Below are 25,605 nucleotides of genomic sequence, written 5' to 3'. Positions count from 1 at the left end.
GACACAGGAAGAGAACGACAACACAGCGCTGACTTCAACTGGTTTTTATTAGAGAGTGACACAATATATATGTACAAAAAGTAGGCGTGAAAGAATTGATAACAACTGCTGAGTTTGCACGTGGCGTAAAACACCGAACGCAAAGTTAAAAGGCGCACGATAACAATATAGGTCAAAGCAAGGCAGAACGACAGGGCTATGAAAAATAAAGAAGCGAAAAACGGGGAGGCCTGTAGGTAAAAACAGTTAAAGATGGCACGATTCGAAGATACTTAAACAAAAATCGAAAAAAAGGCCAAAAGGGGCATTAAGAGCGATAAAAGCCAAAAGGGGCATTAAAAGCGATAAAAGCCAAAGGGGGCATTAAGAGCGATAAAAAACACAAAAGGGGCATTAAGAGCGATAAAAGAATCAAAAGGACAATTAAGAGCATTACAAGACCAAAAGGGCATTAAAAACAGAATACCTAAAACAACCAAGACCAGGCCGCTAGAGGCTGAGGAGTGTGCCCGAAATCTAAACATTAAAACTACTGTGCGTCTGGTTCAAATATTCCAACTCTCGTTTAGTCAGGGCTATTGAGGGTGTGCTAACACAATTTTGACCTAGCTTTAGAATGTGAGCGGCTTCTATGATTTCGCGTGCATTTCTCGTAATGCACTGTCATTACGAGAAATGCACGTCAGTTCACACGCGAAATCATAGAAGCCGCTCACATTCTAAAGCTAGGTCAAAATTGTGTTAGCACACCCTCAATAGCCCTGACTAAACGCGAGTTAGAATATTTGAACCAGACGCACAGTAGTTTTAATGTTTAGATTCCGGGTACACTCCTCAGCCTCTAGCGGCCTGGCCTTGGTTTTTAGGTATTCTGTTTTTAATGCCCTTTTGGTCTTGCAATGCTCTTAATTGTCCTTTTGTGTTTTTTATCGCTCTTAATGCCCCCTTTGGCTTTTATCGCTCTTAATGCCCCTTTTGGCCTTTTTTTTCGATTTTAGTTTATATATCTTCGAATCGTGCCATCTTTAACTGTTTTTACCTACAGGCCTCCCCGTTTTTCGCTTCTTTATTTTTCATAGCCCTGCCGTTCTGCCTTGCTTTGACCTATATTGTTATCGTGCGCCTTTTAACTTTGCGTTCGGTGTTTTACGCCACGTGCAAACTCAGCAGTTATCAATTCTTTCACGCCCACTTTTCGTACATATATACATTGTGTCACTCTCTAATAAAAACCAGTTGAAGTCATCGCTGTGTTGTCGTTCTCTTCCTGCGTCTTTGTTTCGAAGTGCGCTAGTTTGATTTCCAAGTATAGTGCATTGCCTGGCCCGCGTGCTATTCTGTATTTAGAGGAGATCAATGCCACATCACGTTCAATGAGGTGTGGGCCAGTGCCTGGGCCGCGAGACTTCGTTCTCTCAATGGTACGGTCCTCTGAGCAGTGTCAACTGACGACAGGTAGCGAAAATATTATAAAAATGAATAAGAGCGCATTTAAAGCCTTCCGTACTCGTTGCTTCAGTGGGACAATGGATTGACACAACTTACCTAAGCACAGCGAATAATTTTTTTTTTATTTTTTTTGTGTAAAACTCAACCTTAAAATAAGCTACTAACATCTTTCCGGGCGGCTGTTTCCCTTTAGGTTGCATTATGTGATGTTTTTGATTCCTAATAGCTACAAAACCAGCGTGAACGCAACCACGAGGTGGCGGCATGACAACTGCATTGTCAGATTCGAACCCGGGTATTCCGAGGTCGGGTTCGAACCCGGATATATCCGGGTTCGAACCCGACCTCGGCGGCTGCATTTCGATAAAGGCGAAACGAAGAGGCGTCCGTGTGCTGTACGATGTCAGCGCACGTTAAAGATCCCCAGGTGGTCGAACTTTCCGGAGTCCTCCCCTACGGCGTCTCTCATAGCCTCAGTCGCTTTGGGACGTTAAACCCCGCAAACTAAACCAACCAATATTATGTAATTACCTTTTCCGCAATTATTTCCTAATTTCAGAGACGCCTCTGGGGAACAATCGCCGCTTAACCCGCTCAGAGGCAACCAGTGAGGAGAAAGAACCCAAGTAGCAGAATTTTATTGGACTAAGCATGAGAAATCATCAATGTTCAATGCTTCCATATTTGGCACAATGCTGCACACCAATCAAAATTTGTGCTTGGATGTGGTGAGAAGCCTATCATTGGCCAAGCTAAGGAAGGCCAAGCATGGACAATCATTGGAAAGGTCATGGACCATGATAACGCCTATATGCAGACATCATGTTGCATCAAGCATTTTCTTCCATTGTATACCAATCATGTTGGCCAGTGTGTATTTTAGCCACCTGTTTTCAGCAAAGGCCAGTTGCTTCCACCCTTCTGTAACCTTATTCAATGTTTTATACCTGTAGAGGTTTCGTGCCATCCCTCCCCCCCCAACTTCTGTATATATAAAATATATCAAGGTCTTCTAGGAGGTCTGAAAAAACTTAATATATGGCCACTATGGCAGCAGTAAGCAGTTAATAGCAATGCTGCAAGCTTCCTGGGAAAAGTGTGCTAAGTATTGTTGAAACAGGCTTCCAAAATATGTAAAACAAGCTGACGTGCTGCAAGTCTACATGAATAAGAGGCATAATCAACTGCCTTGTGTAGTTGCATCATTCATAATATCTAGAATAAATTAGTAATGTCTTCATACTTTGTTCTTGGACATAGTACTTACATCTGCAAAGCCAACAGGAACATTTTTTAGTATATGACAGATGAGTACTGCAAAATACACCACACTCGGGTAGTACATTGACTTTGTGAATTTTTATTTCAGCTGCTTTATTGATCAGCACTAGTTTCATAGCTTATGCACTTGTCGATTCTGTAATGGCACGACGCCTACCGGTGAGGCCCCCGTCCTGGTCTCCAGAAAACATAAGCCACTTTTACGTGGCATCTACAACACAAGCCTCCGTTGTATCAAAATGTCTGCGTGTTGCACCTGCAAAATAGAACACATGTACAAATGCTGAATTTGAACACTGAAACCAATTAGCAATGACGTTGCATCTTTTAGAAGAAACACACTTTGAACAATAAAAATGAGACTAAACAAAAAAGCTAACACAAACTGTGGCTGGCTCATGCAAAGCACTGAAAGGAAAATGTGTGCCAGTGAAAGACCTTAAAGTAAAATGTATCTACAATATTTAAATTTCAGGGGGTAAGCTTGGCCACTATAATGAAGGCGGATTACATGTTTGCTACCTTTGCTGTCAATGCATGCTAGTATCTGTACAACCATGCACCTTATAAATTTTGGTAAAGCTAGGAGGATCCGCCTACACGATTTGTTTGTCCTTTTGGCTCTGAATGACACTGAACGAGTATATAGTCACTAAACCTTTCTATGAAACATTTTTGTCAGAGTATGCTCAAAATTCACATTATTCCCAGACACCTTAACCCCCTCACTTCAGTGGACGTTACCTGCTTCGACCTATAATCACATGCGGAAACCGAGCATACTCAACTGCATCCATCACTGCCTAGCTACCTGTGATATTTTCACGGATCCTCCCTTTTCTACAAGGCCATCTTCTCGACACGTGAGTAAATATTTTTCGTATGCTTTGTTACATGTAGTCACGGACAAAACTTTGGCGGATGCGAAATCATGGAAAAGTAATTCTGCTTTGCCTTGGTAGGGGGCGAGGTAATATTGATCCAGCAGGTCTAGGTGCCTACGAAGAGGTCATTTCGTTTACCTAGAATGTGTGTCCTGCAAAAGTTTGCCATGACTGCATCATAGATTCGGATAATTTCCGGTCGCTATAAATATGCACATGCACATATTGCTCGAGACTGGCAATTTCCCGAATTTTCGCCCATTTTTTTTTCATGTCAGTGACCGATATATACGCAACGTAAAATTTTCCATGATTGCATCACAGGTACTTTCACGTCGCGTAAAAATGTCGGTTATGGACATTAAAAACAATGAGTGAAAATTCGGGAAATTGCCGTTATGTGCATGTACGTATATGTCGCAACCATTTCATCCGCATTGAGTCTGCTTTTGGGAGAACTGTTTCAACGCGGTATGCAGGAGATCTTTAAACGAGATTAACCAAGTCAAACAATTGAAGCTAATCAGCAAAGGCGATATATAGTGTTAAATCCTGTCCTTAATGTGAAGAGGGTCTCGGGGGATCCGAGACCACCCCAGTAAGAGGTCAGAGACCCCCCGAGATGATGACGATGATGAACTAATTTTTTCTGGCGCAAGGGCATCTATGGCCAAAGAGCGCCAAACACAAGGTGAAATGCCATCTCCGGTTGATGTGATAGCTTTGGCGATTATGATGATGATGTGCTAAAAGCTATGGTGTATAGGGCCTAAAAGTTCGTTTGCAGTGTATGATCTCTAAAAACAGTGGTGTATAGAGCCTAAAACGTTCCGAGATGTATAGTGGTCTGAGTAAAATATTAAAAGAAGAAATGTAAATGTTAAAACGCTAGTTATCTAAGTAAGAGGGACGGGTTGAAGCCCACGTTGGTAAAAAATTTGACATAAAAAGCCTACCTTTGAAAAACATTTAAGAACTCTTTCGGGTGAGAACATTGGGTCATCGCCGAGAAATATGCACGGATGTTTCGGTATATATTTTTGTGTATTTCGGGAAAATGATGTCGCCTTTGTTTTTCAAGTGTTGGACATTCAATTAAAATATGTATTACTGTAAGATGACCACCACATCTCGAGCAGCGTGGTGCAGGAGAGTTCGTTAAAAGGTATGAGTGTGTAGTATGTGTGTGACCTATTCTCAGCCTGCACAAGGCTACTTCTTTGAATCTGTCTCTTTTGTCTGCAGTGTACCTGTCTATGATAGGTTTTATAGTGTGTAGTTTATTTTCAGTCGCTGTGTCCCATTCCTCTTGCCACTGTTGTCGAATTTTGTTTTTAATGTGTGGCTTGAGGTCCTGGTATATTATTTTGTCGATGTCTGTAGTATTTCGACAGGCAGCTGACACAGCAAGCCTATCAGCCGCCTCATTACCTGGTATGCTACGGTGGCCTGGCACCGAGCAAAGTTAATTTTAAGTTGTAATTTATGGGCAGTGATAAGGTTGTAAATAGAGTATTCAGGACTGGGTTCTTATTGTGCCATTTCCAAGAAGTTAGGGAGGTTAAAACACTAAAGGAGTCTGTGTAGATGACCGATGACTGTATTTTGTTTTCTATAATGTGTCTCACAGCTAACAGAATACCGTGGGATTCTGCAGTAAATATACTTGTATGTCTGTTCAGTGTTTTTGTTAGTGAAAATTGTGGTCCATGTGCAGCACATGAGACTTGAGTCGACTTTGAAGCATCAGTGTAATACTCATTACAAATGTATTTTGCCTGCAGACACATGAAGTGCTGTTGTATGGCTATAGGAAGGGAAGGAATGTTAGGTCGCAATTAACAGCGTGCATTTCCCACGGAGCGATGAAGTCTTTTATGGAAGTTGTATGGAGGCTGCCAACCAGGATGTCCAGATATTCAATATGAGTGGCTAGACTTATTGGGCATGGTGGTGTTAGTGACGGTTTTCTTGTGAAAAGTTCTGTGTTAGCTGTGTCAAGCACGAGCCGCCGAGAAGGATGGTCCAGTTGAGACAATACTTTGGTAGCATATCGTACAGCAGTAAATTGTCTTCTTCGCTGTAATGACCATCGGTTAGCCTCAACATAGAGGCTAGCAATTGGGCTAGTTCGAAAAGCACCCGTGGCAAGGCGGAGGCCAAGGTGGTCCACTGGATCGAGCATTTTTAGGGCAGAAGGTGATGCTGACCCATAAACCATTGAGCCATAGTCAATACGAGACAAAACTACGCTGTTCAGAAGGCTCAAGAGGCAGTCACGATCTGTGCCCCAGGACTGGTGGGACAGAATTTTTAGCAGGTTCGCTGCCTTCAGACATTTTAATCTCAGCTGTTTTATGTGTGATATGAAGGAAAGCTTTTCATCAAAAACTACACCGAGAAAATTGTATTGTATTGTATTGTATTGGGGTTTTATGGCGCATAAGCAACTGAGGCTATCATGCGCCAAAAGCAAGGTTAAAATCTGTTCTTATTTGAAAAGGGGAAGAAGGTTCGTTTAAGTTTACAGTTTATTCAGAACGTCTGCTTTTTTTAAAAAACTAAGAACACATGTTAAGTTTATTATTGCTCTTTCTCCTAAAAGTAATTTGGGATGGAAAGGGATGGCATGATCATAAAAAATAGTGAAATGCTTTCTCCGTAGTGTCTCTAGTTTTGGGCATGCAATCAGGATGTGGTTGACTGTGAGTACTTCTCCGCATTCTCCACACGTAGGCTTATCTTGTTTCATTAGTAGAAAATTATGTGTGAGATGTGTGTGCCCGATACGCAGACGGCATACTGTAACCTCCATGAAGCGTTCCTGATGAGTGCTTGTTTCCCATTCTTCTATTATAGGCTTTACGAGGTGCAATTTATTACTTTCCTGGTTATTCCATATAGACTGCCATATATCCTTTTGTTTTCGTTTAATTAACTTTATGCAATCCTTACAAGGTATGTTTACTTTCTCTATTTCCTTCCTGCCTGCTTGAGCAGCACACACGTCCGCTCTCTCATTTCCTTCAATGCCCATGTGGCTTGGAACCCAACAGAATATTATGTTATGTCCTTGGGCTGATATCTTTATTACATCGTGTATTATGTTACCGAGTAATGGCATGACTGCATTTCTTGAGTTTAGAGCTGTGAGCACACTCAGTGAATCTGTATAGATAACACTGTTCTCAGTACCCTCGTACACAATTTTTGCTACAGCTACCCGGACAGCATAACACTCGGCTGCAAATACTGATGCACATTGAGGAAGTCGAATAATTTTTTCGGAGTTCCGATCCACTACAGCGCAGCCCACATAGGAGGCAGTTTTTGATCCGTCTGTGTAAAACTCTGTGCATTTGCTGTATTTCTCTTTTAGTGCGTGATATTCTTGTAATATATGTTCTGTAGGAGTTTCGCTCTTTTTGAACTGTGTAAAGGCCCAACTCCAACGACATATCCTGGGCGTCGGCGCTCAGCGTCGGCGCTGTTGGCGTATGCAGGAACCGGTTTGCGCATGCGCACGGTACGAGACGCCAACAAGCTCGTGCGGAGCGCCGAGATCTGTCCTTGCTAGATTTCGGCGTCGGCGTTCACGCAGGCGCCGGAAGCTGCTCACCGACGTAGGTCTCTCATTGGCGCACGTCTAGGCGCCGTACACCAATGAGAGGACAGGGTGGCCGCGACATCCGGATTGGGAATTCTCGCTGGCGCGGAGTCTTCGCGTGCTTTTCTTTTTACGTTTTGTTCATCGCTTCCAATCTTCCCACGTGGAAATGGCAACGAAAATAAACAACGAAGCGCTGATCGGCGCTGTAGAGAGGCGGCCATCGCTGTGGCTTGCCGGGCACAAGTCTCATAAGAACAAATTGATAAAAGAAGCGCTGTGGAAGGAAGTCGCAGCGGAATTATTGCCAGGAGTGCCAACCGAAGGTAAGTTGATAAATAAGCATGACTAACTGCAGTGATTAATTGAAATGTGTTTCAAACTGTCGTTTTTTAATCATGCAGAGGGTGTGATAATAGTACAAAAGAGGTAGAAATCTCTTCGGGACAAGTTCCGCCGACTCTACAACGACTCACAGCAAAGAATAAAAAGCGGCGCCGGCGCCGAAGAAGTGGCCGACAACGACATTTCTTGGCCATACTATAATTTGCTGCTATTCCTGAAGGACACCATAGACAGCAGGCTGTAAGTTCACTGATAATTATTGATTTCCATATCGAGCTGTTCGCAAAAATTGTTAATTCTGCCTTGCCAACGCAATTTACACCTGCGTAGTGAAGCAAGCATAATCTGGCGAAATGCACGACTTTGCATACAAACGTGAGCACAAACATATACAGCCATGTTTTGAGCACTGGAGCTATTGTATGCTGAGTAAAATGTAAAAATGTTTAAAAGCAGGTTCTGCTTTTCGTGGAGAGTTTGCGCGCGCCGACTGCATATATCGCGGCGATATGAGCTACACCGCGCACCGGCCGCTCGCGCGGTGTATCTTTAGTTTTTTTATTTTTCTCGACTTTGCCATCAGGAATAACGAAAAAAAAAATCTACATCGCGCGAGCGGCCGGTGCGCAGTACGTGTAGCTCATATGGCCGCAATAGTAGATCTTGGCCTCAGTCGGCGCGCGAAAAGCAACGAGCAATGGTATGATGGCACCGATCGCTTAAGACAGAAAAATGAATTGCAGGCAGAATCATACATTTATTTATGGCTTTCTATTTTTGGTTACTGTTTTCTAGCAACTTTTCCAATCAAATAAATTATGCAGTTTTTCAGGCTGGTTGCCTGTTAATGAAAATGGTCATATTTTGGTCGCATACATTCCTACTGATAACTAAGATCGGTAATTGTGCATATTTTAACTTGCTCAAGGTACTTTAGGCAAGCTTCACCATCACACTTGTCAGCTGGTAGAAGCCAACTCTATTTGTGATCGCGTTATATTTGTGCAAAATGCGGTACTTCTTTCAAAATATTTCAACCTTTATTTCTTACTTTTGTTAGCTCATGAACATGTTTTAGTCTTTCTTGTCACCATTAATTTTTATGGAGAAACACGTTATGCAGGACTACAAACATCAGTGTGATCAGCATTATAATAAAACACTAAGTGTAACCACAGCTTTAATGATGTTGTAATGGGAGGAATCCTCGTGGAAGACCTATATGTGTTTTGGTTTGCAAACTTGACCAGTTAAACTTGTCAGATTGAATTGTGCTCCTGGTTTATGCTTCTTTACGGAAATGGCAGATTCAGAAAAAATTCCTTCGCTGCTCTCTGCTATTTGTGCCTAATTACTCAAGCTGGCCTTCAAAACAACAATGAAACTTGGAATTATTTATAATACTTGGGGTTGTTCGACATCGCCTGATATTGCGCAGCACACACATAAGCATTCCATACACTTTTTCTTCCCGTAAACATTGATTCTAGCACTATTTCTGGATGCAGTGACGCTTGTCTAGCAGCAAAAAATGCATTATTGCAGAGTTTACTTCGAAGCGTTTTCCACCACTTGTATTAGTCTCATGGTATTTAAACTAAAAATTGACTCTGTGGGGATAGTTAGGACCTGCATAGCTGTGCAGACTTGCATGTCGATCCGAATTTTCAAAAAGCTGTCATTAGACATAAAAGTATACTTCTATTTTCAGTGAAAGCAGCATTGTTGTTTGAATGAGGCAGTCAATCAGAAGTTTATTACTGCAAATGTAAAGAAATGATAGCAAGGCACTAAAATAAGCGCCTTCCCGATATGTTGCACATCATAGGCCTTGCAGATCTGTCAAGCCAAACAGAAAGGCTGGAAATTGGCTCTACAACAGCATATAAGCTCCGCTAGTAACCAGAAGAGAGGAGTGGCAACAGTAGAGTACTTTTTATTAGTAACTCAATGACTTAAATTCCAAGGATGGGTAACCAGCTATAAGGCTTCCATTTATTACAGTTCCTAGAGTGCCATCAGAAAAATAGATGCAAAAGAATGAAAGGCAAAGCACTGCACTGATGCTATCAACACCTGTATTGAGCTAAAACTTAGGACACAGCAATGCACTGTGGAAAGAAGAAACTAATAATATTACAGTTTGTCATATACTAAATTTGACTTTTGGGGATTGTGGAAAGGCATTCAATTTAATCCGTACAATGGCAGCCACAGAAGCATTACAAAGAAATGACATGGTTTTAAAAAGGTAAAAGGGTTTCGTTCACATATGAGAAACCCATGTAAATTGGATCATGAAGCAATATAAATTTAATAATGTGTATGAGTCTGTAAAAAAAAGATGCAAAAATGGCAAGGATATACAGGAAAACAATACAGAAAAACAGCGTACAGGATGGAAGTAAGTTCAGGTGCAATGGTCCTAAGCGACCGGTAACAAGTGACTGGCAAAAGTTTGCGAGATGTACAGAAAACATTTTTACAAGCAGTGACATGTAGTATGCAAGTTCATGCATTGTATACATGTTTTATGTTTGCTCTTTTGATATATGCAGGACTTCAGGCAACTACAAGCCTCGGCAAATGAGCAAAGAAGCTGGGTCCAGCAGCGCATCAACCTCGGTGTCCGAGGCGCACATAATGCTGAGCGCCAGTGCTGTTCCCGAGGCCAGTGTAGTGCTAGAGTGCAGTGAAGGGCACCAACACAGCCCCAACACTGTAGAAGTTGAAGAAGTGGACGCTTTTGAAGACTGGGATTTGGATGCCTTGTCTCAGCACGCTTCTCCACAGCAGCACTCGCCAGTGCGGGAAGTTCTTATGCCCCAGCCAGTGCCTACACAAGAAAAGAGGCGTAAAAAACATACAAATAAGGCTGACGATGCCACGTTAGCCAGCCATGTTGGGAAGCTTACAGATGCACTCCACACAATAAGTAAAGAGCATGATGAATGCGACCTTTTTGCTCTATCTGTAGCGAAAAGGCTAAAAAGGCTACCGGCGGCTGAGCAAACCCGCATGCAAATAAGGATCCTTGAACTTTTCCAGGACCTGTCCCAATAAAAGATGGGCATATTGATATGCATTCCCACATATGAGTGAATGAGTCTTGCTTGAACATTTAACTGACTTTTCATCTGATGCACAGAATATGAAAAAAGCACGAATAGCTGCTTTGTTTCTGAGAAAAGAATCAATTATCTCTAGTGCATGTAGTACAAAGGCAGCACTAATATGGCTAAAAAAATTACAGGTGTTTGAAGAAGCATACATGCATTAAAATCCCTAGACAAGCTTGCAGGAACACCATGATAAAAAACAACTGCCCATGCAAGTAGCATGCTAAATATGTGTACACAGTTAAAATAGCTAGCCCCAGTGTGCCCGTAACAGTTCTAACGTATGTTAATTTCCAAGAATAATTTCCTCCTTGTAATAGACTTGGCATGAAAACAATGAGCATACTCTCAATCAATAAACCCCCATTGGATGGAAATTCTCATCCTGCCCATCTTTTTCATGCGGAGCATTGATTGCTTTTTTGTTTTAGCCATGCATGCATACAAACTTCATCAACCCAAGGCCTTTCCGTCCTGCTCAAAAATTTGGCCCTATTATGCTCATGGATTCCTGCTACTTCACTTCTTGTCAGCTTATTGCAATAGAGACAACACAATATTCAAGTGGCAAGGAAATACCCTTGCTACGATCAGGTTTGTGAAAAAGGAAAGATACATGAAGATTCAAGCACTTAAGCCTGGCAGGAACTTGTTACCTGGTTTAGAGAAAAGCCATAGCCTGTCAGCTTTGCTTGCTGTACACAAAGCTATCCAACATTTTTGTCACAGAGAAATAGGTACTGCATATAGGGAACCTGCACTGCATAGGTAGCGCTGTAATTGTCCTGCAGCGTGACTCAAAAATGCTGCTGTTAGCCACTTGGTTCACGATAAATGACCGAGCACGTTCAGCAGCATTAGAGATACGCGTTTGACAGATAATGTCCTTGCCCAGGCGCTTTGAATGTATCCTAATTATCTGACACACGTCACGCAAAGCTTCGACAGAGCGTGCTAGATGATCCTGTAAGCTCATGCAGGTGGCGTGAAAATGCCCTAAAAAGCTAAAAAGCCGCCTCAGAGGTATTTGCTCTTCTCGCTAGGATATGTGTTACGGCGTGGCGATCGACACAGCAAACTTCATTGCAGGTTGCCTATAGCAAAAAAAAAAAAGAAAGAAAGATATGTGGGCTCTTTTCTCCACGTCAGTAAGCATAATTCGACTAATCTTAAGGTGTTGAAGAGCCTCGCGTGAAATGATATGTGCATGGTGTGCAGTCTGCTGTGGATGCTCAAATTTTCACTAGAACCTCCAGCTTTTCCCCTTACTGCTGGCTCCAGTAGTTGGTGTTGTCTGCCGTTAGCAATAATGCAACAAGAAATCATTGTAGTAAACAGAGATATTGCTATAGGAAACAGTGCCATGACTGTTCACTTTTGTGTGGCCATACTTTGTAACCAGAACAAAGTGGGCTCGACTGAACCACCAAACCTGAGTTCCCAAATAGCAAAGCCTGTAAGCAGAAGGCACAAGTTAGAGCAGCACATCTTTATATGCTTAAGCATGTTACCTTTGCTAGCACGCATGAGGCTACTGGTTCGGCACTCGTCTTAATGCAGCATCCATTGAGACTCCTGGTTGCTGCCACTGCCAGGAGACTTCGCCAACAGTGCTGCAGAAGTAGGCAGCAAACAAATCTCTAGCTGTAGCAGCATCAGAATGGTGGTTCCTGGCGTGTGTTGGAGCAAGTGAGAAGTACCGGGGCTGCGAACATCCCCAATGCCCCTTGGATGCCTTGCCGCCAATGTCCTCCCACAACGTTCCCAAATGCGTCCTCTCTGTCTGTGAACGTGTCCGCCCGAGGATTTCTCACAGTTAGGAAGTTGTGCAAGACACAAGCGGCTTTGACAACATAGTCAACATTCTCGGGGCGCAGTAGTACTCGCCACCTTGCCGCAGTTATGCCGAAAGCATTTTCAGCGCACCTTCTGAAAAAAAAAAAAAAAAAAAAAGACAATTTCAGCCCATAGTAAAGTGAAAAGCTTGCCATGTTCAGCAAACATATATTTAAATACATGCAGACAGGGGTATACGGATACAGTCAAGGGAATATGATACTATGAAAATGCATTTATTCGAACTTCTGGCTTCAAACCCTATGCGAGAGCCAGCATACTGGTGCTATACCATAAAGAAAGGCTGTTCTCCTAGTTTTTGTTCTGCTGTTTCAACTTGGCCGGTGCAAGGGCGTGCTCACTAATGTGAAGGTCTTGTTTGAAGCCTGTGGTTTCTTATGAAAGTCCAACTCTCCCAACTAAACTTTCGAAAGAAGAAGCTGTCTTCATTCTCTATCCAGGCATGCAAGGAGTTCAAACAACGCTTACCGAGACCAAATTTTTCATTTTACATATGTCTAGGCTTCCAGTTTCCTACCTTCTGACCATTTCCAAAATGATACTAGGACAAATGTGGCTCCAGCACATGCACGCTGCTTTGCCAGCATTTTCTATCACCGTCAGATTTCCAGCGTCCCCAGCCAAAAGCAGTGTGAAAAACATACTGGCTTCATACTGGAAGATGCTGAAGGGCACTGGTTTTTACAATAATGAACCCAATTACTTTTGCACAGATGCTTCGGAACTAACCATGGAGACTATTGAAAAATATCTCATTTCAATTTGGGATAAAGTAAGAAATTTGAAAATTACGCCTCTTTCTATAACCTGATTACAATTACGCTTTATAAAGTCAGATCAAACAATGCTAATATATACCGTGCTCTGCTCAATCTGTAATTGAAGATCCGCTTCTGGTCATTTAGGCACCTTGACGGGTATGGCCGCATGAAGTCCGTGCGCAGCTGAAATGCCTCGTCACCGATGAAAGCATACGGTGCAACTGTTTGTGACTTGGGCAGTTTCCCAAGCCTGGGGATGTCGAGAATGCCATCATTCAGGTCACGACCAAAGTCACTTTTCTTTAACGTTCCACCATCACTAAGCCGGCCTTCTGCGCCCACATCGATGAGGATGTACTTGCAATGGCTGTCCACAACTGCCATGAGCACCACCGAGTATGTGCCCTAAAATGACAGTACACAATACAATATAAATGTAATGACGCAAAGGCCAAATTCAACTGCAATAAATAATATAGCAGTCCATGCATCTACTAAAGCTCCGTAGTAATGAACAAACCTTTTGTGCCGATCGTGTGAAATGCACTGTTGAAGCAACTTTAGCTTTCGAGGTGAGGCATAATTCACAATGAGGTATAAGCTACCTTGATAAAAACCTGCAGTAATAATTTACATTGTGGCCTGATAACATAATCAGACTTGCTACGACTTGATGTGAAGAATTTCGCACCTGTCAAAATGCACCTTACCAAGCACATGTCACAAACTTTAACCTACTTGCCCAATGATAAAGCTAACTGCTTTACTCAACTATGATTTGCCCAGCTATATCTTGTTCCAAATGTCTAATCATGAATAATTTGGTTGATGCCAGTTCATGGATACATGACTGCCTAATGACAATAGTCTAATATGTGCAATTTTACCTTGTAGTTGTAGTATCAGCTTCCAGAATTTGGAGGGCAAACAATGGCAACATGTTTCCCATCGACTGCTCCCAAGCAGTTAGGGAACTGCCACCGAATGGCAAAATCTTCGGCAATTTCTTGCCACTGTTCCTTTGTTGGAGTCTGAAAGCAGACAGCAGCGCTATTTTAAGACGGAAAGCAGCAATCTGGCAAAATATGTCATCTTAAAGAAAGCCAAAAGCCAACAACAGATATGCATAACACAATTTTTTCAATTTTCACAGCCAAGAACTTTCTCAAAAGTACAGCTTGACAGACATGATAACAAATATGTTTAGAGCCTCTTAAGTCGCCCTCTTTTAATCAAGTTCCTCTAATGCATAAACCTATAGCTGCACTCTGTGGCATAGATGTCCATTACATCTGCTCGTATTTAATTGTAGTTTATAAGTATTATAGGATAATCCTGTCCTGTACAGCCTGTCAATAATATACAGCCCAGCGTGTTCACTTCTAAACCCTGTATCAAGGCTCCTGTAAACAATACTGGAATATAATAGACAAGCTAGAGAAGAGTTCGGACGAGATTTATCATCTACAAGGTTTGGAATGCTGGAGATGTGCAACGAGCCCAGATATGGTGCTTAGAATCAAAACCCGTGAGCCGTATACTTCTGACAAAGACTGTACACAATGTGCATACCAACTCGTAGCACTGCAGTCAACAGACTGGAATGTAATCAATAAGAATGGTATATTGGGACACAAAAACAGTTTTGGATTTGCTAGCTGTAAGCTAGCAAAGAATAGACCAGAAACTAGCAAAATGTTAAGAGAGCTGGGAACTCTCACAAAGCCTCTGTGAAGCTTAGAACAAAGCACTTTAAAATGAAGGGTGCATATCTAACAGTCTACTTCTAATGACTTTCATAGCAGAGTAGGTGAGCATTAATGAAGTTGTGCAGTAGTACTTGTCTCACCATACAGAAGTTTCAATGAAATGCAACGGGTGACAAAGTTTTCAGCAAAGGTGCAGCTCACCTGCATGAAAATTTCTTTCAGTCGTTCCCAGATGGCCCGGCATGTTGCATGAATGCAGCGCCTCGCAGTCTCGATTCCCACACGGAACGCAAGTGCAACGTTGCAGATGTCCTGTCCTGAAGCCAAGTAGCTACAAGACAAACAGAATCAACACATGCAGAAATTTCATCTTGATCGTCTGGTTTTTGTTCGACGTTTGAGTTTTTCAAGCATCTTTTGCACAGATAAGGCAGAGAAAGGAATTTCCTTATATGAAACTTCTAGGTTTTAACAACGCAATGTTACATGTTTAGCACATTATTATGCTAATTATGCCAACATGATATAATTGTGTAAAACTATTTAATACATCTACCCAAAACGAAGCATTACTATGACAAGTAGGTAACAGGGATCACATAGACTTGTAACAAACCTGAATGGAAAGGTGTCCGAAAGAAAGATGAGCACTTATTTATTGGGTGTTATGAAAGAATAATATTTCAAGAAAACAAACATGGTACCAGCAGTCAATAAATCATCTGTATTTTTAACCTGCTTTGCGCCATAGTAATATTTGCCACAGAGAAGCATGTGCATCTGCCTATACTGCCTGCCTGGAAATAACACTCGCACTCTAGCAAAACAATTGTGCTTCTAATTGATAAAACAAGGTGCGATGAAAGGGGAGCATATTTCTCCTGTTCTCGCGTACTGGGTGGCACACGCTCGGTAGATGTCACTTACTGCAGTGTAATCACAACAAAATTCTTGCATACACTGCAAAACACTACTTTATATCTGTTTTGTCCCTTGTTATAGGCATTTAGCACTCCTTTTTATACATTACCCTCAATAATTGCAAATTTGCTAATCTCGGCTATCTTTCTCAATATTTTTCCATTCATGTTCTTCATATTAAGAACAGCACGCTACTGAATGTCCTAATGCTAATTCTTGCAGAGAAGTACACTTTGTCTTTGACACCTTAACTGACAGAACTCGAGCTCTACAAACCTTAGTGCTATTGCCAGCCTCTCTCCTGGCTCCAGGGGCTCTCTCACAACGTGCTGCCGTGTGAGGTCCGTAGCCACATAGCCTAGGAGCTCGTCGAACAGCTGTGGGGTCATACGGAAAAATTTGAAGAAAAGACCGTGGTCCCCTTCACGCATTCGACGCATCTGTTGAGAAAAATATGTGGTTTGTTGGTCCAAGAAACAAATGCACATCAAGGCTGCGATAATCTGTAATATGTTATGGCAGGCCTGAATGTTACGGATAATATCTACAATGAAGTGAAACATTTTTCTAATATATTAAATAGTTCTCATGGCCAGATTCTGTTAAGGTGAGCACTGCACTTCTACTACGGCACTTTAATTATCTTGTCATTGTCTCAGGCAGCACAAAAATAACAATGTTCAGTAAAAGCAATAAAGAGTCGAGCCTGTTAGGATCAGCACCTCAGCACTTGTTCCTGAACAATTCGTATGATGACAGTCCTTCACATAGGATGCAGGAAACTTTGACGCTACTACTAGTCTGTGGCTGCATACAGCCAACAGTGCCACCAATGCAGCAATCTTGCTGACCAAGTGCAACTCAAAGCTTTCCAGTTGCTGAGTGTCCAGCGTCCTATCCAAATGGCATGACAGCTTCTACAAATATGTATATGCAAACACAGCATTTCATGTTGCTGCATTAATAGAGCCCACATTTATTTTGCAACTAATATGCAAGAATGAAATGACCCTTCAGATATCAATATCTAAATCATATATGCACTATTGCATGCCATTACAAAATCTGCAATAGTAAATTGCTGCTTGATTTTGTTTGCATAACACTCAGTCTCACTGGGACAGAACTCGTTGCATCTTGCTTTTCCCTGAACATAGTGGCCCATTTTTCATGTGTACGTGTGTGTCTGCATGTGTCCAGCATACCATCTAAACAAAACAACATAGCAGCTTCAGTTTGGTCAACAGGCACTAGTGCAGGGCATCACGATATATGAACTGCTGCATAGTTTTGCTTAATTAATTACATCACTCACATTTAAATTCCTTGAGTGAGGTTACTTGCAAGTTATAGGGTTTACCACATCGAAACAACTCGCGCTGTGCGCTCAGCGAATCTCGCTTTCTCATCCAGAACTCTTGTCCTTATGTCACGTCTATGAGGATAAGGAGAAAAAAAAGGGGGGGGGGAGTCGACATCTGATTTCGCATAAAAACCTGACACAAGGACGAGAAGAAGAAAAAAAATTGAGGAGGAGAATATGCGACACCTGACATGAGAACATGCACAAAAAAAAAATGGGGGGAGACATATATTGTATATTAGAAACATGACATGCGGACACGCGAGAAAAAAAAAATGGGGAGGGAAGCGTGCAATAGCTGACATAAATCTGACATGTGAGAAAAAAAAAAATAAATGGGGAGGAGAAACAACTTATAGCGTGAGTTGCTTCGAGATGGTAAACCCTACGCGAACATTCCCGTGAGAAATGAGGGTCGTTGAGCTATGTGGGAACTCACACAATTATTTTTTTTTTTTTACTAGACGATCGCAAACTACCGAAGCTCGAGTGGACGAAATCAATCTAGTAACAGTCCTCAAGCAGCATAAGCTCCGAAGTTGTCTGTAGCCTGCATACGTACGCTAATGAAATGAATAGCCCCAAGTACTTACAGCTGTGTGGTAGAGTCCTTCTTGCTTGCGCGCCATAAACACTGGCCGAACCCACCACCGTGGCTCTTTCCGCTGGCGTCGGATCTCTCTCCTCCTCAGTATGAGGAGAAGTGCTACCCTTATCGCGAGCAGCACAACACGCCTTCTTGCGCTCACTGCTGGCATGATTTGAAATAAATGTGCAAGCACACGGAGTCGAGCCTTCACAGCAAATCGGTTGACCTCAGCCGTGGAGGAACAAAACCAGAAGACTCGTCTCAGCTGCGGTGGCGGAAAACGGGACAGATTGATGTTGCGTCGATGGCGTTGCAGATTGTATTGAAAAGCCGAAACAAATGTTAAAGATGCGCGTTTATTTGTGTAGAAGTAGAATGTATAATCTGTAATCAAGTTTCATATATAAATTACGTCTCTTAATGCTTTAAAAAGCAGAAATCATTCAGTGAATGTTAAAACTGTTTTGGGCAATGTCTGCTTGTTAGGTCTAGCAACAACGCACCAGCCTGAGTACAAGCGTCAGCAGTAGGCGCCAACGGCGCCAGCGCCGAGTCCCATGGAGATGCGCACCGATGCGCACCGCTCAGCGTCGGCGCTGACAGCGCGGACGCTGAGCGCCGACGCCCAGGATATGTCGTTGGAGTTGGGCCTTAAGAGTGAGGTCACAGACTGTTGGAAAGTTGTACCATGGGGCCAGGGGCCTATTTTCTTGAGCGACATCAGGCAAGGTGTCCAGAATATGGAGCTCACGGCAAATGTCTTCAAATCGCATTATCAATGGTCTTGTTGTCTGAGGCTTATTTGAGAATATTGTTCGGGAGGGGCAAGTTGTGACAATCGGGTAACAGATGTGTTTTTTCCGTGTCCTTATTTTGAGGACATATGCGCATGTAAGTAAAGCTCGTCTATCTTTCAGAGAAGGCTCGTTAGTTTCAACATAGAGGCTATGCACAGGAGACGTTCTGTATGCACCACAAGCAAGGCGGAGGCCTAAGTTATGCACTGGGTCTAATTTCTTTAAATATGATTGCCTAGCTGCTCCATAGACTATGCTTCCATAGTCCAAGGAGGAGCGCACAACGGAGCGATATATATGCAAAAGGCATGCCCTATCAGATCCCCAATGTTTGCGTGAAAGGACTTTTAGGATGTTTAGGGATTTGGAGGCTTTCTTCTTTAATGCTTGTATGTGAGGGAGAAAAGTGAGTTTTTTGTCAAAAGTAATGCCCAAGAATTTATGGTTATTGTTTATGGGCAATTTGATTTCATTTAGGTGTAAGGTAGGATTGGGCTGTATGCCTCGTTTGAGCGAGAACATAACTGCCACTGTCTTCTGCGGGGAAAATTTAAACCCATTTTCACTGGCCCATTTTGTTAGCTTATTTATTGTTAATTGGATCTGTCTCTCACATGTGGACATGTTGCATGACGTGTAGGCTATTTGAAGGTCGTCCACATAGAGTGAATACATTATGGAATTTGGTATTACTTTACTGATCGAATTCATTTTTACCACGAAAAGTGTGGTGCTTAAAATGCACCCTTGGGGCACACCATTCTCCTGCAGGAAGGTTCTTAATAAAGTGGTCCCAAGACGTACTTGAAACGACCGATGTGACAAAAAGTCACTTAAAACCTTTAGCATTCTGCCACATATGCCTAGATCTGCTAGGTCGCGCAATATCCCATACCTCCAAGCCGTATCATATGCTTTCTCAAGGTCAAAGAAAACGGCAAGGCAATGCTGTCGGTGTATAAAAGCCTCTCTGATAGTGTTTTCAAGACGCACGAGATGGTCAGTTGTTGAGCATCTTTTTTTAAAACCGCACTGATGAATGTTTAAAAGTTGATGAGATTCTAAAACAAAAGTTAGTCTGATGTTTAAAACACTTTCAAATGATTTTGCTAAACAGCTGGTGAGAGCAATGGGCCTATAACTACCAGGAGATGTCGGCTCCTTTCCGGGTTTTAAAAAAGGTATGACAACAGCTTTTTTCCACGCCTCTGGCAATTTTCCTAGGACCCATATTTTGTTAAAAAAGTTTAATAGTGCCTCTATGGCAGGTTTGGATAAGTGGGCGAGCATTTTGTAGTGAATTTGGTCAGGACCAGGTGCAGTTTGTTTACCGGCAGCTAGGACATTTTTTATTTCTTGTAGTGTAATTAAGCTATTATAGGGTTCTTTTGTACCACTACTTGTAGGGAGTTTTTGTTTCTCTGCTATGTTTTTGTGTTTTAGGAATGTTTGAGTGTAGTGTGATGAACTGGAAACTTCAGAAAAGTATTCACCTAAAATGTCGGCCTGTTCTTGTATAGTTGTCTGTACTCCGGGGGCTGTTAGAAGGGGAATGGTAAATGGAGAGTAGCTGCCATTTAGCTTTCTAACCTGTTCCCACATTTGTTTTGTTGTTGTTGAGCTATTTATAGAAGTTACATAGTTTTGCCAGGAGGCTTTTTCGGCGTGGCGGCGGATGTAGCGGGCTTTTGCTCTTGCTTTTTTAAACTTCACGAAATTGTCCTGTGTTGGGTATCTGCGAAAAATTCCCCATGCTTTGTTTTGTTCTTTTTTTGCTTGTTTACATTCTTTTGAATACCAGGTTTTGTGATTTTGTTTCACCACTCCTGAGGACTGAGGAATTGCTATATGTGCTGCAGTAAGGATACAATTTGTGTAAGCATCGTTTAGTTCATCTATATTATATTTATTTAGAGTAATTTTTTCTAGGCTGGCCTTCTCTCGGAACAGTGCCCAATCGGCTAAATGCAGCTTCCAGCGTCGCGGCTTGGATGGGATGATTTGTGAAGATGTTAAGCTGATTAGTATAGGTAAGTGATCACTTCCGTGTGGATTATCTAAAACGTCCCATTTAAAATCTGTAAAAATTGATGGTGAGCTGAGGGATAAATCAATACAGCTCATTTTGCCTGAACTAGATGAACAGTAGGTTGGTTTTCCGGTGTTAAGAAGACAGATATTATTACATAGTATACAATCCTCGATGATTTCGCCTCTCGTATCTGTTTTTCTACTGCCCCAAAGGATGGAATGTGCATTAAAATCTCCTACTATTAAAAATGGCTCTGGAAGCTGCTTTAAAAGGTCTTCTAATTCATAACTACTAAATTTAAGGTGCGGCTCTAAGTATATGCAGCACACAGTTATAGTTTTAAAAGCCTGTAAGGTTACCGCTATAGCTTCAAACTTAGTTTTTAGTTTGTATTCTCGAACTGCTATTCCATTTTTTACTACTATGGCAACGCCACCTGAGAGCCTGAGAGCTTGCTCTCGGTCGCGACGGAAGACTGTATAGTTTTTGAGTATGTTCTTATGTTTGGGACCTAAATTTGTCTCTTGCAAACACAAGGCTAGTGGTGAGTGAGTGGCCAATAAGTGTTTTATGTCATTTATATTAGTTAAAAGTCCTCTGCAGTTCCATTGTAAAAAAGCCATTTTGTATTAAATGAGTAGAGCAAGTTAAGTTTTGTTTTCAGGCCCTCTGATTCGGGGCTTTTCTCGTTTTTGTCTATCCAAGGAGCTGTGCCGTCCGTCTGACGTCGACGGCACAGGACTGCCTTGGCTTGTGTCCATCGCGTCTTCTGACACGCTGGACGCCCGTGCGGACCGCACAGGTGCGTTTGTATTTCCCCTCACCGCATGGTGGGAGGCCTTGAGGCCGGCTGACCTGGGGGTCTGCGCAGCCTGTTTTTCTGGTGGTGGTGCAGCGCTGGCCGCAGCCACCAAGGGCACGGATGGCCCTGCTACCGGTTCACTGTGTGAAACCTGGGCAGGTGCCAGAGTCTGTTGTGGCTCAGTGCCCTGTTGTGCCACAACAGAATAGGCCGGTTTTTTTGACAGAACACGATTTCGTGCTTCCCGGAAAGTTATGTTTTCTTTGACCTTGATGGTAATGATTTCCTTTTCCTGTTTCCATATTGGGCATGTGCGTGAATAGGCAGGATGACTACCCTCACAGTTGGCACACAAGTGTGTCTGAACCTCACATTTTTGGGAATCGTGTTCATGGGAAGCACATTTTGCGCATCTCGGCTGGCCACGGCAGGTCTGGGAGCCGTGACCATAGCGTTGGCACTTGAAACAGCGGCGAGGATTTGGAATATATTTCCTGAGTTGAAGTTTCACATAACCTATTTCGACTGATTCGGGGAGGATACTTTGTGCAAATGTCAGGACAAGGTGCTTGGTCGGAATCTCTTTGTCATCGCGCCTCATTTTTATTCTGTAAACATCTGTTACGTTTTGGTCTCTGAGGCCTTCTAGAAGTTCCTCTTCGGTTAAGGATCTGAGGTCATCGTCAGAGATAACTCCGCGGACAGTGTTCAGAGAACGGTGTGGACTGATGGTCACTGGGATTTCTCCAAAAGACTTTAATGTGGACAGTTTTTCATGTTGATGATTATAGAAGATTTCCAACAGAAGGTCTCCGTTCGGAAGTTTCTTTACGTTGTAACCCTGACCTATTACTTCTGTCAGTGTCTTGGTCACTATGAAAGGTGAGATTTGTCTAGTCGTTTTCTCAGCGTTGTCACTGTGTACTACATGAAATCGTGGGAACCTGTTTGGGTTTTTCAGAAAGAATTTAGAGGTTTCGTCGGTGCGACCCCTTTTTCGGGATCGATCATGTGAGAGTAAAGAAGCCATAAAATAATGTTGACGTTCGGCCAGGGTGGCGGCCGCCCACCACCGAGCCCAACAAGGGGACGGGACGGGAGCTTCCGAGAAAGTCCAGCCCACGCCAGCCTTACACCCTGACTATAACCAAATATGGCATAACACAGGGTGGTTAGCCACACAAGGTTAACCCTTGCCGCCTGGAAAATGAAAAATCCAAGAAAAGAGGAGGAGACAGGAAAGTTGTAAGCAAGAGGACAGGAAAGCAAAAGATGGAGGGGAGGACAGGAAAAGGCGACTGCTGATTTCCCACGGTCGGGTCAGGCCGGAGGTGCCGTCTATGGGAAGCGTGGGCCAAAGTGGTGTGTTGCCTCCGCCGAGGGGCCTTAAAGGTCCAAACACTCGGCATCGGCTCAACCACCAGGATCCCCTTTTCCCCAGACACGACGATGCCACGCACGGCTAAACGTGGGTGCTCGGGGTCCGTGGTGTCGCACAAAACACACAAACACCTGCTTTAACAGGTGCCCCCTGCGGGGACACCGAGAAAATTATGTTCTTTTTGAACTGCAAGGCTCTGACCACTCAGTGTAATGTTGGGCTCAGGTCGAAGGCCACGCTGCTTAGTGAAAAGCACGCAGACGATCTTTGCAGAGTTAAACTTAAACCCATTGTCGTCAGCCCACCTAGACAGTTTGTTGACGCCTAGTTGAATCTGGCGTTCACAGATGGCCAGGTTGCAAGATTTGAAACTTATCTGGACGTCATCGACATATAAAGACTAAGAGATGGTTCTTGGCAGCACGCCTTTTAGCGAGTTCATTTTGACAATAAAAAGCGTGCAGCTGAGGACACCACCTTGAGGGACACCATTTTCCTGTATAAACAGCTTCGAGTATGTATTGACAACACGAACTTTGAAGGTTCGTTCAGACAAGTAGCTTTTTAACGTCTTCAACATGTTCCCTGTGATACCGAGAGAGAAGAGGTCGCGGATGATAACATAGCGCCATGTGGTATCATATGCTTTTTCAAGATCGAAAAAGACAGATAGACAGTGTTGTTTGTGTACAAAAGCATCCCTTGCATAGGACTCAAATGCAATGAGCTGGTCGTCTGTTGATCGCCCAGCCCTAAACCCAGCTTGGTTTGTGTCAAGAAGGCGATTGTATTCTAGGAAGTGAACAAGACGACGGTTTACTATTTTTTCGAAAAGCTTGCATAAGCAACTGGTTAGGGCGATTGGCCGATAGCTCGCTGCAAGTGTAGGTTCTTTGCCAGGTTTTAATATCGGGACAATGATTGCTTCCTTCCATGCTTGAGGAAAGCGTCCTGTGGCCCATATTTTATTATAAAGGCAGAGTAGGGTTTCGAGGGTGTCCACATGGAGGTGCCTGAGCATTGCATATGTGATCCTGTCAGCACCAGCTGCTGTGTTCTTGCATGTGTCTAGTGCACTCTTCAGCTCCTGTAGTGTGAACGGGCTATTGTACCCTCCTGTGCATGGTCTCTTATCATGTATAGGTTTACTCTCTTCGGTCACCTTTTGCCGCAGAAAGGAATCTGTATAGTGTGCCGAGCTAAATATGTATTCAAAGTGTTTCCCTGGTGTGTCTGCTTGATGTTCTAGTGTGTCGCCACTGGTGCTGACAAGAGGTGTTGTGAGAGTGTTATATCCTTTGAGTGCTCTTATTCTGTTGTAGACTTTGTGTACGTCAATATAAGAGTTCACAGACGAAAGGAACGAGGCCCAGCTTTCTCGCTTGGAGATGCGTCGAACACGCCTGCCATTTGCCTTTGCTCGCTTAAAGGCAATTAAGTTTTCAGCTGTGGGGTGTCGTCGCAAGTTCGACCATGCCTTGTTCTGAGCTTCACGAGCAGTCTTACATTCTGCATTCCACCAGGGTCTTCGTTTGTTTCGTGGCTTACTTGACATTTGTGGGATGCATTTTTCTGCAGCTTCTATAATGTGCAGTGTGATCAAGCGCTGAGTTTCATCTACATCTAGACCACTAATGGATGAACAAGGCAGTGATGAGTGTTCCCTGAACATCTTCCAGTTGGCTGCATTTTCTTTGAATTTTCTGGGATTCGACAGATTTTCATTTCCGTTCCCAGTATATTTTATTAAGGTCGGAAAATGGTCACTTCCGTATAGATTGTTATTGACAGTCCACTCTGTAGCTGCCAGGAACATCGAGGAGCCAATGGCTAGATCTATGGATGTGTAAGAGTTATGTGCTATATTGTAGTAAGTTGGCTGTTTCGTGTTTAGCAAGCATGATCCCGAGGACAATAACAATTTTTCGATTAGAACAGCTCGGGAGTCCGTTCCTGTACATCACCATAATGGGTGGTGAGCATTAAAGTCTCCGACCAGCAACCAAGGTTCCGGAAGTTGATCAATCAATTTTTCAAAACTTTCGCTACTTAGCTTATAAGTTGGAGCAATATACAGGGAACATACCGTTGTTATTTTACCATAAACTAAGCTTCTGATTGCCACTGCCTCTAAGTCTGTGTTGAGTGAGATGTTTTGAGAGGGGATTGATTTTTGTGTTACAATGGCAACGCCATCAGAGGAGTGAGAGCTGCCTTGCCTGTCGTTCCTGAATACATTACATTGCTTAAGGAAATTTGAGTCTGCTGGTTTTAAATGATGATGATGATGATGGATTTTAATGGCGCAAGGGCGACTCAGACCAAAGAGCGCCAAACTCAAGGTTAATGGTGCACTCAAGTTTATATGATGGAATAGTTGTGATTTTCATGAAGGGATAAAAAAGTGGTGTATAGGGCCTAAAAATGTATTCGCTCTGTAATATCGCTAAAAACAATGGTGTATAGGGCCTAAAATTAATTTGTGATATATAATGGATGCGCAACGTATAAGTAGATGTATTAAAAGATCTCATCCGTCCTCTCAAGGAGGAGCGGGCTGAGACCCACGTCGATAAGAAATTTCATGTAAAAAGCCTACTTGTGATAAAAATTTAAGCACCTGTTTTAAAGGAAACATTGGGTTGTCGCCAATAAAAATGGATGGGTGTGGAGGTATTTGATGAGTGAACAAGGAGGGAAAATGACGT

At 42.8% G+C, this 25,605-nt stretch overlaps 1 long non-coding RNA gene across 1 annotated transcript in view; it reads right to left on the bottom strand.

The window, feature by feature from the left end:
• Nucleotides 1–2,795: 2,795 nt before the first annotated feature.
• Nucleotides 2,796–25,605, bottom strand: part of LOC146177535 (uncharacterized) — a 201,798-nt gene continuing 178,988 nt past the window's right edge. The window contains exon 2 of the long non-coding RNA XR_014701047.1: nucleotides 2,796–2,986. This is a non-coding gene — a long non-coding RNA (uncharacterized LOC146177535). The remainder of the gene's footprint in view (nucleotides 2,987–25,605) is intronic.

This window comes from Amblyomma maculatum, chromosome 10, assembly GCF_055883805.1.
Source record: "Amblyomma maculatum isolate TAMU_Amacu chromosome 10, ASM5588380v1, whole genome shotgun sequence".
NCBI lineage: Eukaryota > Metazoa > Arthropoda > Arachnida > Ixodida > Ixodidae > Amblyomma > Amblyomma maculatum.
This window is presented reverse-complemented; position numbering and strand designations above follow the sequence as displayed.